We start from the raw sequence: 15,125 nt of genomic DNA, 5'->3' as shown, positions 1-15,125 counted from the left end.
GCGATTTTAACCATCCGATTCCGTTAACCTTTCGTATCGATAGATTTTAAAATCGAAAAACGTTTCCAAAGACGCTCGACGTTAAATTGTTCTCAATTAATAATCGAATTATCGCGCACAGAAGCAAGCACTAGGACAAATCGTGTTGGAAAGCTCGAGCGAACCGTTATCCGCGATGGTAAATCGCTCGAAACGGAGCGGATATCGGCGAAACGCGCGAACCGTGGCTGGTTTCGCGACAGGGCATTATAAAATCTGCACCACCGCCGAAACCAAGCCTGATTGAATTTTATTCGGCCGGTCGGTGACGTATAAAAATGCGGCCGCGAACGCGGAACGAGACCCGCGCTATTTTCTCCACCCTTCCGCCGATTTGATTTATCCGGGTCTTGATTTATCGACCAACACCCCGGGCTTGCCAGGGATTTCGTTCGGATTCGACCGACTACTGGCGTTTACAAGCGATAGAAGGGTGTTAGTCGGGTGTGGGAGGATCCGAAATGGGTGATGTTCGATCGACGGAACAATTAATTGAACAAGTTATTCGGGAGAGCCACAAATTTTTCAACGTTCCAAGAAAACGAATCAGCTTCTTCTCGTTGGTTCAGATTAGTTTGGTTTGTCGATACAATTTTGCAGGTTCTCTACCATCATCATCCGATTTTACGTTTTTCTTCTTTGGGAGAGGAGACTGTGGTTGCAATAATCTATCGGAAAGTCGAATGCGATGGAATATAAAATTGAAAATTAAGAGTCTTGCTTGGTTTCACATCGAACTCGCATTATCGTTTTTAGTTTTCGTTATTAAACATTCCACGTCCAATGCTTATATGGTGTCGTCGTTCTATTGGATTCAGAGTACCGCGAGGAATCTTTGAAAGCGAGATGAAAGTAGGATAAAAGAATAAAAGTCCTTTTAATAGGGGAAGAAAGTAATTTGCTGGGAAGTTGCGTTGAAATTGCCGAGAAAATTGATACCGAGAGCTTTTCTTAATTGCCAATTTCATTTACTCAAAGCATTATTCGCGACGAAACTCCATTACGTGTTTAATAAAGTTTAAACATTGGATGGCGGAGTATTTTTTTACTGCGAGAAACATAGAAGATATATATTCGTAAACGTTGTTCTCGACCTTCTTTAATTCTTTCATAAAGTAATCCCCTACTCGACCATAATCCGGAATAAGTTACGTTATTTAAGAATGATTAAGGAGCGATAAGTTCTTGGTGCACTTTATGGAAAACAACGTCCGTTCCGGACGTTACTTTCGCCGTCTGTCACGAATAAATTACTGGCCTCCGTGACTTCTTGAAATTTATTACATCTTGGATGTTTTTAACGGAACTAGAACAGTTTTGCGGTAGCCACTTTCCTTAACTAGCATCGTTCGTAATGTTCGACTAACGAAGTCGGCTCGTAAAGCAACTCCGTTTTTTTTTTTCTTTTCATTCTTTTTCTATTTTTTTCTTAACGAAGCTTTATTCGATTTACCAACGTAGAATTCTCTTTTCTCTTTAGATTTTACAGTGAACCTTCCCTGGAGCATTTGGCTCGATAGATTCCGAAAAATCGATATACAACTCGAACAAACAGGAAGACGTAACATCTCCTTAGTAACGGAGCCAAAGATAATTCTTCAGAGGGTAAGGAGGAACTGTTTATTCTACCGTTTCATCGACTTATCGGCAGATTGAAGGGATTCTCTCGATCGGCGAAACGGGACAAAAGGGAACGGTTATTGGGCTTGAGAAAGATTGCTGGATTACGGGACAACGATGTACCACGTTTATATTGACCAGCTGTATTTCGCTCTATTGCGTGGCAGTTTTCTTCCTACGTATTTCTTTCAGCCAAAAAACTGCGACTTCTATATGGTTCTATGACTTTGGCTCTGATAAATTTCTCCACGAAGTCTATCTTACGGTTATATATCTCTCGCCGTTGGTTCTGATTTTTTGAAGTTTCTTCGATCTTTTGCAAGATGAGTCGACGATCTTCTACTTTTACCTTCACCAGGATTATATCGAACACCTCCAATCTTTCTAAACGCCATCTTTTAAACAAACCCTTATCCGAAATATAATAAGAAAGAAGATCCCTGTGACGAGCTTAATCTAGGAACAACGTCAAGGCTAACCGAACGTCGCGTCGCACCAGTCGCGTTAAATACGTTAGTCCTGGTAAGGAGGTTTCCAAGAATGTGGAGGTTAAAAGTTAGTTGGCTAACGGCTGGAAGAGGGAGAACAAGTGGCTTATTTAATCCAACGCGGTCGATTCTGCCGATTTATTGGTTTCCTTTCATTTGCTTTGGAACGTCGAGAGGCCGACGAAGAAACGCGTTTTCCGTTTCGAGTGGTCGATCTGGGCGTTGTTAAAGTGGCGAGGAAAGGCGGAGGATTTTCTTCTTCGGACCTTACTTTCTTCTTTTTCATACTCATGGCGCTTTGCTAACGGAAATAGGGGCTGCATTGTGACGTTTTTATTATCGCCACGGCGAAAAGAGTTCTGTGAGATCGCGTGTTGCCTGCATAGTTGTCGATGTTCAAAAGAAAGTTTAAACCGTTTATCAGGAGAAACGTGTCCTCGTTCTAAAACAGAGTCTTGATCACGTGTACGTTCCGTAACACGCTTAATATAAATATGAGCTTTTTCGTCGATTTTATCTCTCTACTTTCCGAAATATTCTTCTAACCAAGGGATTAAGAAAATTGGCGAGACAATATCAGATTTTTATCGCTGTTGTTCTTTCATACTTCTCAAAGTATTCCTCCGTGTCGTCGACCGAAAGCGTTAAGAAAATCGGGGAAAGGGCCTGGTCGTACGCGAGAGTGACAATTTTACCGTGAAAATCGCTTTGGGGTAGATCCCGGACTAAAACTGGCACGTTTAAAGCTGAACAACGCGTACGGAAGCCAGTTCTGGCGTATTGCATATTTTGCCGAACTTAAAAATCGTTCGATAAAACTTCCAGCAGGTTGCCTTTCGTATCGCAAAAACTCGATATTTGTTCTCTTGCTCGCGAAAAGTCCAGGACTGGTTATAGTCCCTGACAAACAGGATTTCAGGTCTGTGCCATCGACAAATCGGATTCTACTTCTCGCGTGTGCAGCGGCCGGAAGAGAAACATGTACACGCGGGGAAACGGTGGAATAATCTCGGTCCACCAAGTGTGAAGTTTATGGTTTACAGATAACGGGGGTTAAGTGCACCCTCTCTATCGGACCTGAACCACGTTGCATCGGCCCAGCCAGCCCACCGTTCCTTTTCACTGTTCTGATTTTATAACCTTCCATTTCCTTTTATTCTTTCCGTTCTATTGATTTTCTCCTCGCCCGGCCCGTCTCCAACTTCCATCCGAGCTGATGGTTTATTCGTCCGATCATAAGCCTTTTCGGCTTTAGCTCGCCCTGTTTCCTCTCTTCTTGCTGCTTGTTTTCTAACAATTATCGTTGAATTCCTCGCGAGAAGCAGATAAAAGCTAGCACGGTAGAAAACATAACGATCGGAACTCGAAGATCGTCGAACATTCGTACGGTATTTCATGTTCATTTACAACAAACCCTCGCCCCTCGACTCAACCCTCCATTAACGCAATTCAAACTCTATTATTCCTCGCGAAACATAGAACCTTCCCCACGAGAATATACACAGAGCTATTGCACGAAACCACGTTCCCGGAAGGGGAAGGGAAGCAAACTTGCGAGCAAAGAGGAACAGCCAGAGTTTCCCGGAACGCGCAGCCACTTTATGGATTACAAATAATGGAGGTCTGAGTGCTCTCCACTTGACAGTTCGCGTTGTCTTTGTTCCAAGCATCACGTTTTCGCCTCTCCACCAGTCCCATCCTTGACCTGACGCTTTTTATCATCCTCTTTCGGTGAATTGGCTCGCGCAAACGCGCCCCTCGTCGACGATTACATTGATTACCTGCGTGGGCAACGTCGAAGATAAACCACGTCGTCCGTGCGTCACGCACAATACCTCCTTGGAATCCCTTCTATTAAGTCATTCAGCGTTTACGCAACCGTTACGCGTGAGACGACTGTGTCGCGACGTCAATGCGCCCTGTATCTCCACGCTTGTTACGAGGAAGGCGAGTAATCTTGTCGATAATAGTCTCGCGCGATCGAACCCGATTTGCTCCGTGGTGAATGGATCTGGAACGTTTCGAGGTCGTCGTGTTTCTCGAATCCTAGGTTGAATGTCTCAGGAGGAGATTACAGAGAATAGGGAAGCAGTATTTCGAGGAAACTAGAACGTTATATAAAAGACTCAGACTTCAGAAAATATTTATGAGAATCTATGTAATACGTGAATTTACCACCTCTTTACTTGACGGTGTTTTAGGAGCAGAAAATAGTCCATACCCCTTGCGCGAATGAAAATTCATCGATGAATTCACCTTCCTATATGCCATCATAAAGGTCGAAGGCTCCTGGCGAGTAGATTTCTCAAGATGTATTTGCGCGATAATTAATCATCTCGAGAATATTGGCTTTTATCCTACGCTATAGTCGCAGATAAACAGATAAGTAGAACAGATAGTCGCAGGTTAAAGACAAAATGCTGGAGTGGAGAGTTTGAATACTTTCTGGATTACTCGTCAAGTACTTACATAGAGATTTTATAACGCTCCTTGGAAGAAGTGTACTTCCATATCGAGTTAAAATCACGTTTAATCTGATGGCGTCAATTATATTTGTGTTAAACCTTGTAGAATCGCTCTAACCTCGATCAATTAGCGACTCTACCCGAGTAAACGTCTCCAACGCGATCCAAACTGGTAATCGAATGTCGAATAAGTTTGAACAAATAAATATGTAGCGCAAACACATTCCAATTAATCGAATTAGGCCGCGGAGCCAAGCAGCTCGGAACGATCACGTTCCGCAGCGCGCGTCCCGCCGCGCCGCTGCAAATATTTGCCCCGTGTTTCTCTCCGACAAGGGTTCGCAGACCCTCTCTATCTTACGATCTTTCCTGCGTTCAAAAGCGCCAAAGGAACCACCGTTCACCGCTGGTATGTAAATTCCAAAGTCGGAATTCCATTGCTTCTTGATCTCAAGACTCTCTTGCTCGCAGCAATAAATCTGAATGCAATCGTCTTCGAATCAAGATTGGTGTTTGTCTGTCGCTTTTGAACAGTCCCGCTGAAATTGTTACATGTCTTGATTTTCGCCATTGATAGGAATTGAGAAGTTTCCATGCCTTCTCTCGCGGCTGAATTTCAATGACGCGGCGTGTCGATAAAGCAATGAAAAGTTGTCGCGACTCGTTCATTAAGAATCTTGTTTAATTTCTAGCGTCGTAGTTTCTTCACACGCGTCGAAAGATCGACTCGCGCCTCTCTTGTACCTTACCCCGTAGCACTCAATGTAAAAATTCGCTCGGTGACCCTAAGGACTCTTGATCCGAATCCAAATCGAACGCAACACGTATAACGTGTTGAAATAGGGCACTCAACGCTGCCAACATTTATGATTGATAATCTAATCGGCACTCTTGTTTACGAGCTGAATATGCGAACTAACGTAGCCGAATATTTGCAGCGGCTCGATAAATCGAATGTACACGCCTTTTACCAGTGAAACCGTACCGCTTGGATGCCGTGTAATTTTATTGGTGGTGCAACAAAAAGGTAAATTAATTAATTGATCCGGCGGGAGTTCACGTTGGTAATAATTTGTAATTAATACTTTCCATGACTAGGAATAACACGAGCGTAATTGGCACTCGTCGACGCTCAGATATTAATGAAAATTACCAAGCCTATTGATCGTCGTTAACGTTCCGTACTCATGTATTATTGTCAGAGTTAAATCGTATCGTTCGAGGAAGAAACGTCCATTATCAGATGCTTTTCAAACGGGACAGAAGTTTGAAATTCATCGCTGTCGAAGTGGAGACACGATGCTTCCATCGACGTGCTTCCCTCAATCAACGAATCGACGTTTATTGTCAGTCGCATTCGTTCGCCGACGCTGTCGGAACTTAAACATAGCGTTTCGATATCGGGCCGAAAGGCACGAGCCGTGAAAAGTTTCCAGAGTGGAACGAGCGAATCGTGGGAGTGTTGATCTGTTTCGGATTAATCGGCCGTTTTGTCGTCGAGAAATCTTCCACGAGGATTTTGTCGATCGAGAAACACGTGACTTTAAATGGAATAAAATTTTCCGAGCAGAGGTTGCAATCGTGAATATTAAAGTAGCGGCACGAAAGAAAGGGAAATGGAAATGTTCCCGGAGCGAAATTAAGCGCCATTTGCCACCACTGATAAAAGCGATTCAGTTAATTATCATTGCTGTACAGAAGTCGGAGTTACCCGGACAAATGTCGATCTTTAAACGTGTCTCTTGTTTTCCTGCAGCCGGTCAAATGAGACACAGTTGTTTCTGCGTTTAAAATCAACAGAATCTACGAGAACTAATTGCAATAGCATTCTAATACCAAATCTTTCAATTTCTATTCACTTCGATCGAGAACTTGAAAGTTTCGAGAGATTCCGAGCTGGGGATTCTTTAAGCTGACGACAGAACAGCCAAGTGAGAGTAGATCGATCAGACACTAACGCCCTGCGAATCGTAATTGTATATCACGTTTCGACGTGGAACTTTTGCACGATGAATCGCTGTTATTCCGCTCGCAATTAACATTCGTTCCAGGGAAACCAATTAAAACGTCGAACAACAAGAACGTGGATAAAACGCGTCGCGGTTCTGGGGCGAAACGGAGACGGTAGATGGGGGCAAAATAATTAATGAAAAAGAACCGAGGCATTGTAGGGTGGCGGAGGTATGCGATGATGGATCGTGTAGAGATTATCGGAGCCTCGTTCTCTTTCTCTTCGCTCGAGAGGCGGATAATGAAACATTTATGAAAAGACTTTTGTCCCGGTATACAATCAACGACGAGATAACGAGATCGATGGCCGTTCGAGCTCTACCGAGAATTCGAACTGCAACTGACGAATAAACCGGTAAGATCGCGACGAATCTTTAGCTTTTATATTTAAGTGAAATCGAACGAATAGATGCATCGTGAATTATGGAAGTAGAAACAGCGCGACATCCTACTCACCGTCGCGTAATTTAAAAAAAGCAGGAGGGAAACCATTCAAAATCCCATTTCTTTCTTGTATCTAGTACATAGATGCACCCATCGGAAATTGATCAAGCGCCGCGAGCAGCACGAGAACAAAAAGTTCCAAAGCTGTTCGTTAATATCGCAAAAACCATCTTCTTGCACGACACTCTGCCAGGATTCCCGTTTATCCTTGGAACGGGGAGGCGAACAAGAAAAGGATGTCGATAAAGGCAGGAACAACGGAACGGTTTTAGCCATTGCACCTGCCAAAACGCGAATTTCGCTCGGTTAGGAGTGAAATGACCGGGAAAACAGAGGCTGCGGAAACCATGGAAACGCGAGATTCAAATCTAACGACCGGTCTTGGTTTGCGCGCAGTCCATTGTGCAAAATTAAGACTGTCGCTCAATTAACAGCACAATATCGAGCGAACAGCGTCAGATAGATATCGACGTTTTAATATGCAGTAGCTGGAAGTTAAATTAATCCAAAACTATCTCTAGATTTAAATAAGTCCGCTAAGACGCTTAAATAAGTTAAACGTTGAAACTTTTAAATAATCCGTTTAATATAGAACGTTTCAAAGATTATGACGTGAGCGAGAATATTTGTCATTTCTGAGGGCTTAAATATTTAGTTTATTCGGCATACATGCATATGGTATCACGAAATATCGTGGTACGTTTCACGCAAAAACGGATCCTATAATATCCTAACGATTTAACTTGCAGGGTACAGATATCAGAATGCCTTCAATTTCGGAGCTGGAAAAAGCTCTCCACTCATTGTTATAAAGAAACGAAAAGATCTTAGAAATGTGCTCATTTCCTTGCGACAGGCCGTGTCCTTATTGCGGGTGAAAAAGAGCTCGAAGGAGAACGATGAGCGTATCAAAATTACGAAGAGACAGATACCGTGTCCTTGTTCACTGTTCCTTAACATCGCTTCGTCCTCGATCGCGTGTTGGCACGACAAGAACAAGCGAGAAAAAGTTGGAAGCAATATCCCGACGGGACTGGGCCGGCCTTAACCGGCATAACTGCCAAAACGTGGATCCCATTTTGTCGTAGGACGGAGAGATAAAACGAAGAGAAGCTGGCCAGACGTTTCTATGTACGAGTCTGCACTCGGTTACGTCGTTGGATATGCGAGGCTGGCTTTCTTGCGACTTAAATGTCGGTCAAAAGTAACTGTGATGCCACGGCCGTCGTTACCCAGTGAAACAAGCGTAAACAGTATGGCCGAGGAGGGTTGTAGTCGAAAGAGAGACGGCGACTAAGGTGCTCCGGCCAAGAGACACGGCCCTATTTTAGCCAGTGTCAGTGACAAGAAACAAAAGCCCTACGGCAGCTCCGTGCTCAAGATAAAATGGAAATGTACGTTCTATCTAGCCGCGTACACTGTCTCTTCTCTGCTCTGTGTACGTGCCGATTTCTCATGGAATCGGGGTTGGTTCGTCCGTAAGGTCGACTTTCTCTACGCGGAGATGAGCGCAATGACAACGCTTTCTTCTTTGTCTTTTGCGACCAGATCAATCCTAGTCTCGATCGATAATTCGTCATTTTCATCTTGTTATTTAGTCGGCACAAAACTTGACGGAAAGCTTCGTTCGTGTTGTATCTTTCGTAATACGAGAACGACTCGAAGCCACGTGACACGAGTAATACGGTGATTAAGCCACGTGCCACGGCTTCTTAGATTCCTAATTGCCACCGCGGTGCTGCTAATTGCATCGATTCAGGGTGAAATAAGCCATTGAATTACAGGCATCGGAAGAAGTTCGGGAAGGCGAAGAAACGGTGACCAAGTGGCGTAAAGAAGGGCGGTTACGGGTAACCGAGGGTTTCGGTGATGTGGAAGCCAATCGCCGACGTTTCTGTTACTCCGGTTGAACACCGCCAAGAGGTCTCGAAACTTTCGAATTATTACATCACGCAAGCCTAACTTTGAAACGAGAGGGTGGATCGACGGCTGTGTCTCGCATTCGAACTAGAAGGTTACGATTGATTTTATCGTTGACGCTCTTCGCGAAATTGAAATCTGTCGGTACTTAGAGTTCCGCAACTTCGAGGCGAGAAGAGGACGTGGTTGCTGAAGGATTCTCGTTTCAATCCGTGGAGCCGTCGTTAGAAGAACCGTCAGCGTTCAGTTCTCTCTCTCTCTCTTTCTCTCTTTTCCTCTCTAAGCTGCAGCAGTAGTTCTCTCTCAAAGAACTGGTCTGTTACTTAGTTCTCTGCACTTCGAAAGTTACAAGAAGTTTCTCGTTGATATTTAGCCTCGCGTACATCTTGCAAAGTTACAAGAGGAAACGGGTGCGTTTCGACGTTTAGTTGTACATGCTCTTTCGCGTGTTTCGACGATTATTTACATATTCATATTTGATTTTACGGATATTACTTGCGAATAAGTTTTTCAATGTTAGAAAGTAGTTAAACACCAAATAATTTTGTGAGAAATACACTCTCGTTCTATGTTCTCAAGTATTCTATATCTCTTACACACACACACACACACACACACACACAAAAGGAAGAAAATAATCCAGTCGTTAGGTATAAGCGCCTAACTGAAATTGGAAGGTATCGATAGTTTTGAATAACTTTTACAGTAACATTAGAAATATCAGAATAAGATGAAAGATTCAAAGTCGATTTCCACGTTTCAAGTTAGAGAGAAAAGCACATGCAAATATTTCAGTTCGCGATATCCATAAAAGATCGATGTGGGAGACAATGGGCGTCGAACCTGAGACAACTTTGCGGCAGCTGAACGTGATACTGGCTACTTTCAGAAAACCACATTTTCAAACTTCTATCTTTCCCTACGTATATTTTGTGAATGTTTTCTAACACCCTACGACGTTAAAAAAATATAAGAAGATCTTTATCTCTAAAAATACTAGTTCTCAATTTCTCACGAAAGAAAATAATATATGGAATAGTATAAAGGGAAATAATACGAGAACGACAAATAAGTCGTTCTTTGACAACCTGTATCTCGGTATAAAGCTATGGATCAAATTCCATTTAAACATAGAACGAGTGAAATCTTGTCAAAAATCATTTAATCGGTTGTGATACTCGCCGTTGAAAAAAGGAGAATCAACCAGCTGATAACAAACGCTAATTCGAGCTGATGATGGGTTCTGGAAGACGTTTACCCGTCGTTAACGGTCGTAAATCGTTCGTAATAAAGTCATCAAGTCAGCGATAAATCTTATTAAACGTCACACGCCGCCGCGAAACCGACTGTTCCGTTCGTATTACGTCGTATCCAAACGAACCCGGTCCCCGGCGCGAATTAATCTCGCCGTCTGATTAATTATTCGGTTATCACGCGACGACTATCCCCGGAGAGAACAGACCGGGCCCGTTCGAGTTCATCGTTCGCGTAACCGGTAGACGACGCGACGACCAGGTATACCGGTCTGCTTCTCTTTCTCACTTCCGGCTGTCAAGCACGAAGACGTTAAACATGGTGACGAATGGTCGGTGATAAATGAAACGAACCAGCTGCTCCTCTTACTCGTTTAATTTTACCACGAAATCAACTCAATCCTTCGTAATACCACCTTTCTCAACGAATTTGTCACTGCGCTGGTTATAATCTAATCGGAGATACTTTGCCAGAGTCTAATTGGGAATACCTAGACGTTTTATACGAGAAATTCTCTGGTACGGGTTCCTTCTATTGATCTAAGTCGATTCACCGAGCATTTGAACGATGTTTTGAAATTCTTAAAGCTCTCGAGTTAGCGTCACTTACGAGAATTACCTCTTTACAAGGAAACAATGAAAAGCAGCGTCGTAGTTCTCGAAATTATTCCAATGGACGATACCGTAAGAAATTATTATGCGTATCTAGAAGAATAACGGATCGACATTTACAGACAATGCACAGCTGCGATTTAGAAAAGTTGACCATTTTTCACGGGCGCAGATGTACTTGCACGCGTATTCCGTACAATCTAACAATGTACACGTACGATTTTATTGCTACAGTCACGGAATAAAAATCATAGAGTGGAAGCGATTCGAGTCGTTAGAGAATCGAGTGAACCGACTCCGGAGCTCCGTTATTCGCCCGGAACAGATGACAGCAATGCGGCTATTGAAAATCGAATCGTTATGGTAGATATCGCGCCGACTTTATTCCCTTATCGATCGTTCGCGAACGTTACAGTTTTCCATTTCGTTTTTCCATTTCGCAGTTGCTCGTAATGATATTACTAAAATAACTCATCGAAATCGTTCCTCGTTCCATCCAATTCGGGACACTGTCCCGATCGTTCGAGCATCGAGTTTCGAGGAAACCCCAACGTTTTATCGGGATCTGGATCTCTGGATGATCACCAGAGCTGATGACACGTTTTCCTGCTTCGGCGACAATTACCGGTAGCGTGTAATTAAAGTGGAACAGCGTCCTTCGGCTAAAGCGTGCAAGCTATCAAATTCTGTAATCATCCCGCACTAATTAGCGATATAATTCTATACAGGGTGGAGGAACCTCCTCTTGCTATGATAAACGCCGTTATATTAAAACGAACTAAGCCTGATATCAGAATTAATGGGAGTATCGAGAGATAACTATTGCGTTTGCCAATCTTGCGATTTCGATCGCGATCAGGGATTGGTAACATAGAAATCAGGAAATTCATTTTAGTTAGGTCTTTCCTCCCAGAAGCGCGTAAAAAACTGCAGAGTCGTAAAAAAGATCTCTAGGGTATTGGAACTTTCACTCGAACGGTTCGAACGGTTCCAACGATTCAGTTCCATTACCATTTACCGCTAACGAAGAACACAGTCATTACGATTCATGGAGGGGGGGAGGGGGGACTTTTACATGGAGGCTAGAAAGTTTTTTGCTCGGTCATCGAACAAGGTTACTGGGTCTTCCGGGGTTAATTCGCCGAATGGCGCGTGGTCTCTCTGTCCGAAAATACAATTCATCACCGGCTGAAAAATCAGACAATTAATCAGCGGCATAACGCCCGGTCCGCTCGACGGAAATTACAGGTCGACCGCGTCGATCCTCAAATATTTTATAGCCGTTGTTTAACGACTTGCAGCGTGAAATACGCGTAGCAGAGAGAATAAAATAAAATTGGGGGAAAAAATTGTGGGACAAGGGGCGAAAGTGGCGTAATCGACGCGTAATCGATGTCCCGTTCGACGCAACGAGCCTTTCACCTCTCGCCTCTCGCCCCTATTCCACTCGTAAATTACACCAACTCTCGCGAATTAGTTGCTGGAAATTCAACCTGGAAAATGGATACTGCTTTACGCCAACTTCAACACACTTTGCTCGCTCCTTTCGACGTTGCTCGCTGCTTGATATTTATGACTGGCGTAATTAAATTCAGCCGAACGGTTCGCTACGAATTGCCAGTGTTTTTGAAGACAAACATTCGTTCGATTTATGAATATTCTCTGAATCGCTCGATTCTACGAAAATAATGAAAAATAAGCTACGATTGAAATGCATCAAAGCACAGTAAACTATAAAACGAAATAAGATAAAGACAGTAGCGGGCAAGTTGCGCGAGACTTTCGCAAATCAACAGGAACGAACTATCGAACAACGGGGTGCTGCATTTTGTTCAACAGTCCGTTCTGGCAAAAGGTGGGCTAACATTTATTATACGACGCGATCTGAATAATAATGCAACGCTTGGGGAAGGTAACGCGCGAAATCGGAAATTCTATCGCGAACAAAGCGCTCGTATGCAGGAATCGCTAAACAATAGATCAGTTTTGCCAACGTGAAAGCTTTCTGGCATATAGAGAGCATTCCACTACACTCGATTTCTTCTTTTTCGTTGCCTCCCGCTTTTTTTTACGCTGTTTTCTATCATTCAACTCGAACGAACGATTCAATAATTTACTTTTCCCTCGTAATATTCGTTTCGCTAATTAATTTTGTAGATTTCTATCGTGCTACATATTTTTTATTCACGTACGAAGCCGACGAAGTAGTTTAACTGGTAGAATCAGAGACATTAAGAAAGAAAAAAAAACGCTAACTAACAGCGTTTTGTAAACTATCCATTCGTAAATACACTTCGAACTTGGTAGGATTGTACGTGGCGATAAACAGAAGAATTGTATTTCGCCCGCAATTAGTTCTGCTCGATAAAGCAACAAGGAAATGCTTTCGATATCCGGCAGCGTCGCGCGTCGTCGAAGACGATTCGCGGGTCACTTGGCAATTAGAGCACCGAACCACCCTTTTTCTCCCGCGATCGATTTTAGCCACATTTCCAATCGATGAAGTAACTCGATGCGCTACTCGAACCAGCAAGAAGAAGGGCGATCTCTTTATTCGATCATTTCTTTATTACGTGTTCCGTGACGCGTGAAACGCGTTTACCATCTTTCCTGGAAATCATTCCTGATTCGGCGATCGATATCTGCCGAGGAATTAATACACCTTCTTCGTCTACTTCGGATTCCAATTGTTAGGCAAATATTTAAAACGTTGGTCTTGCAGCGACATTACTCGTAATCGACGATCATCGAAACTCTAGGTACGGAATCAAGTTTCAAAGTAAACGCGTGCAAAGGCAAAAGTTAGGAGATAATAACGAGCATACGTAGTTTCACAAATTGCCGTCACACACAATACGGAGTATTTTCAAAGGACATGCTGTCTACTTTATAATACGGCTCGTATCCGAGGGATTCGTATGGTAACGCGCGGCGGAATCGTTGTTCAATCCGCAGGGACTACACAGTAACGACAATCGTAACCGAATGGTGGTACATGCTCGCTTAAGTAACATTGCAGCTGACCCAATTACAGGTCAGCCGTAGCCGAGATATACCTGCTGTGTTTCCAGTCATCTGCGTTACCTACTCCCCGCATACCCTAGACCCGACCATAACCGAGACCCCCGTCACGGTTAAGCTCGTCGTCATCGTTGGTGAAGCGTTTCTCAGGCGGACGACCAGCTTCCTTTCCGCTTTCATCATGCTTAATGATATTTTCCAGCCGATGCTTGTCACACTGAATTGTTCATCCCGTGCTTTTCTTCCTCTGTTGATGTTGAATTGCAATTTTCGTGCTCCAAGCTCGCTGCTCCTTACAGCTGCAGTTAAATACACTAGGACCGAGATAAAGCTCGAGCGAAATCAGTTAAACAATTTTAGGATTCGAGGATGTTCAACGTTATACGCTGCTCCGTGATTCCAAAAAATGTTTTTAGAAACTTTCACAAGAACGCAGACAATGATAGAATTTGGTCGTTGAAGACTGAAAAGAAGAAAAGAGAGCCCTTTTTAAGATCCAGTTGAATTCTAGAACCAACCAAGCTATTCATTTTCTACAGATACCACATCGGTGTTGTTCATCGCGGCGAAAATTCAAGAGATCTGGATTTCGAACGATAGTACTCTCAGGTACTCACACGTACATGGACGTACATGTACACACGTAAACCTTCTCACGGTCGACGTTTTACTGGTTGCCTCTGCCACGTTTCGACTCGACTCCACGCCGATGGCTGATTACACGCGATGGCCACCGACCAGATCGGTCGGGTTGCCTTTGTTTTATCGTGCAGTGATACAACAAGACCGGTTACAACGCAACTTGACGACTGTTCGAGTCTACTCCATCAATGCAGATGGAATTACACCGTTTCGATGGAATTTGTAAACTGTCTAACCGAATCCATTCTGATGACGGATTTTGCGTCGGGTTGCGTGAGGATCTCGTTACCCGCAGTTATGTTCGATCGACCCCGTAATTAATTGCTGGGGTTCGATTCTACGCCTTCTTTTCATGAAGTTCGGTCGTATTATTTGACTTTCCTGTTTGATTTTTCAGTTACCAGTAGGATCGCTAAGGGCGCCGAGGGTAGATAACGTATCCCCGAAGAAAAAAGCTTCAAAGTTTTTCAACCAGTCCGAAAGTGATTGATTACCCACGTTCTCTCAGCTATTATAGTCACGGACTCTTTTGTTACTGGCAAATATCGTGCGATAATAGGTCTAAAAGACAAAGAATTCATAGATCCAATGGTAACTTTAACTATTATGGA

At 43.4% G+C, this 15,125-nt stretch overlaps 1 protein-coding gene across 1 annotated transcript in view; it reads right to left on the bottom strand.

The window, feature by feature from the left end:
* LOC117230343 (neuroligin-4, X-linked-like) overlaps window positions 1-15,125 on the bottom strand; it is a 222,531-nt gene that overhangs the window by 111,156 nt on the left and 96,250 nt on the right. The window lies entirely within an intron of this gene.

This window comes from Bombus vosnesenskii, unplaced genomic scaffold, assembly GCF_011952255.1.
Source record: "Bombus vosnesenskii isolate JDL3184/JDL3185 unplaced genomic scaffold, Bvos_JDL3184-5_v1.1 scf7180000013266, whole genome shotgun sequence".
Classification (NCBI taxonomy): Eukaryota; Metazoa; Arthropoda; class Insecta; order Hymenoptera; family Apidae; genus Bombus; species Bombus vosnesenskii.
This window is presented reverse-complemented; position numbering and strand designations above follow the sequence as displayed.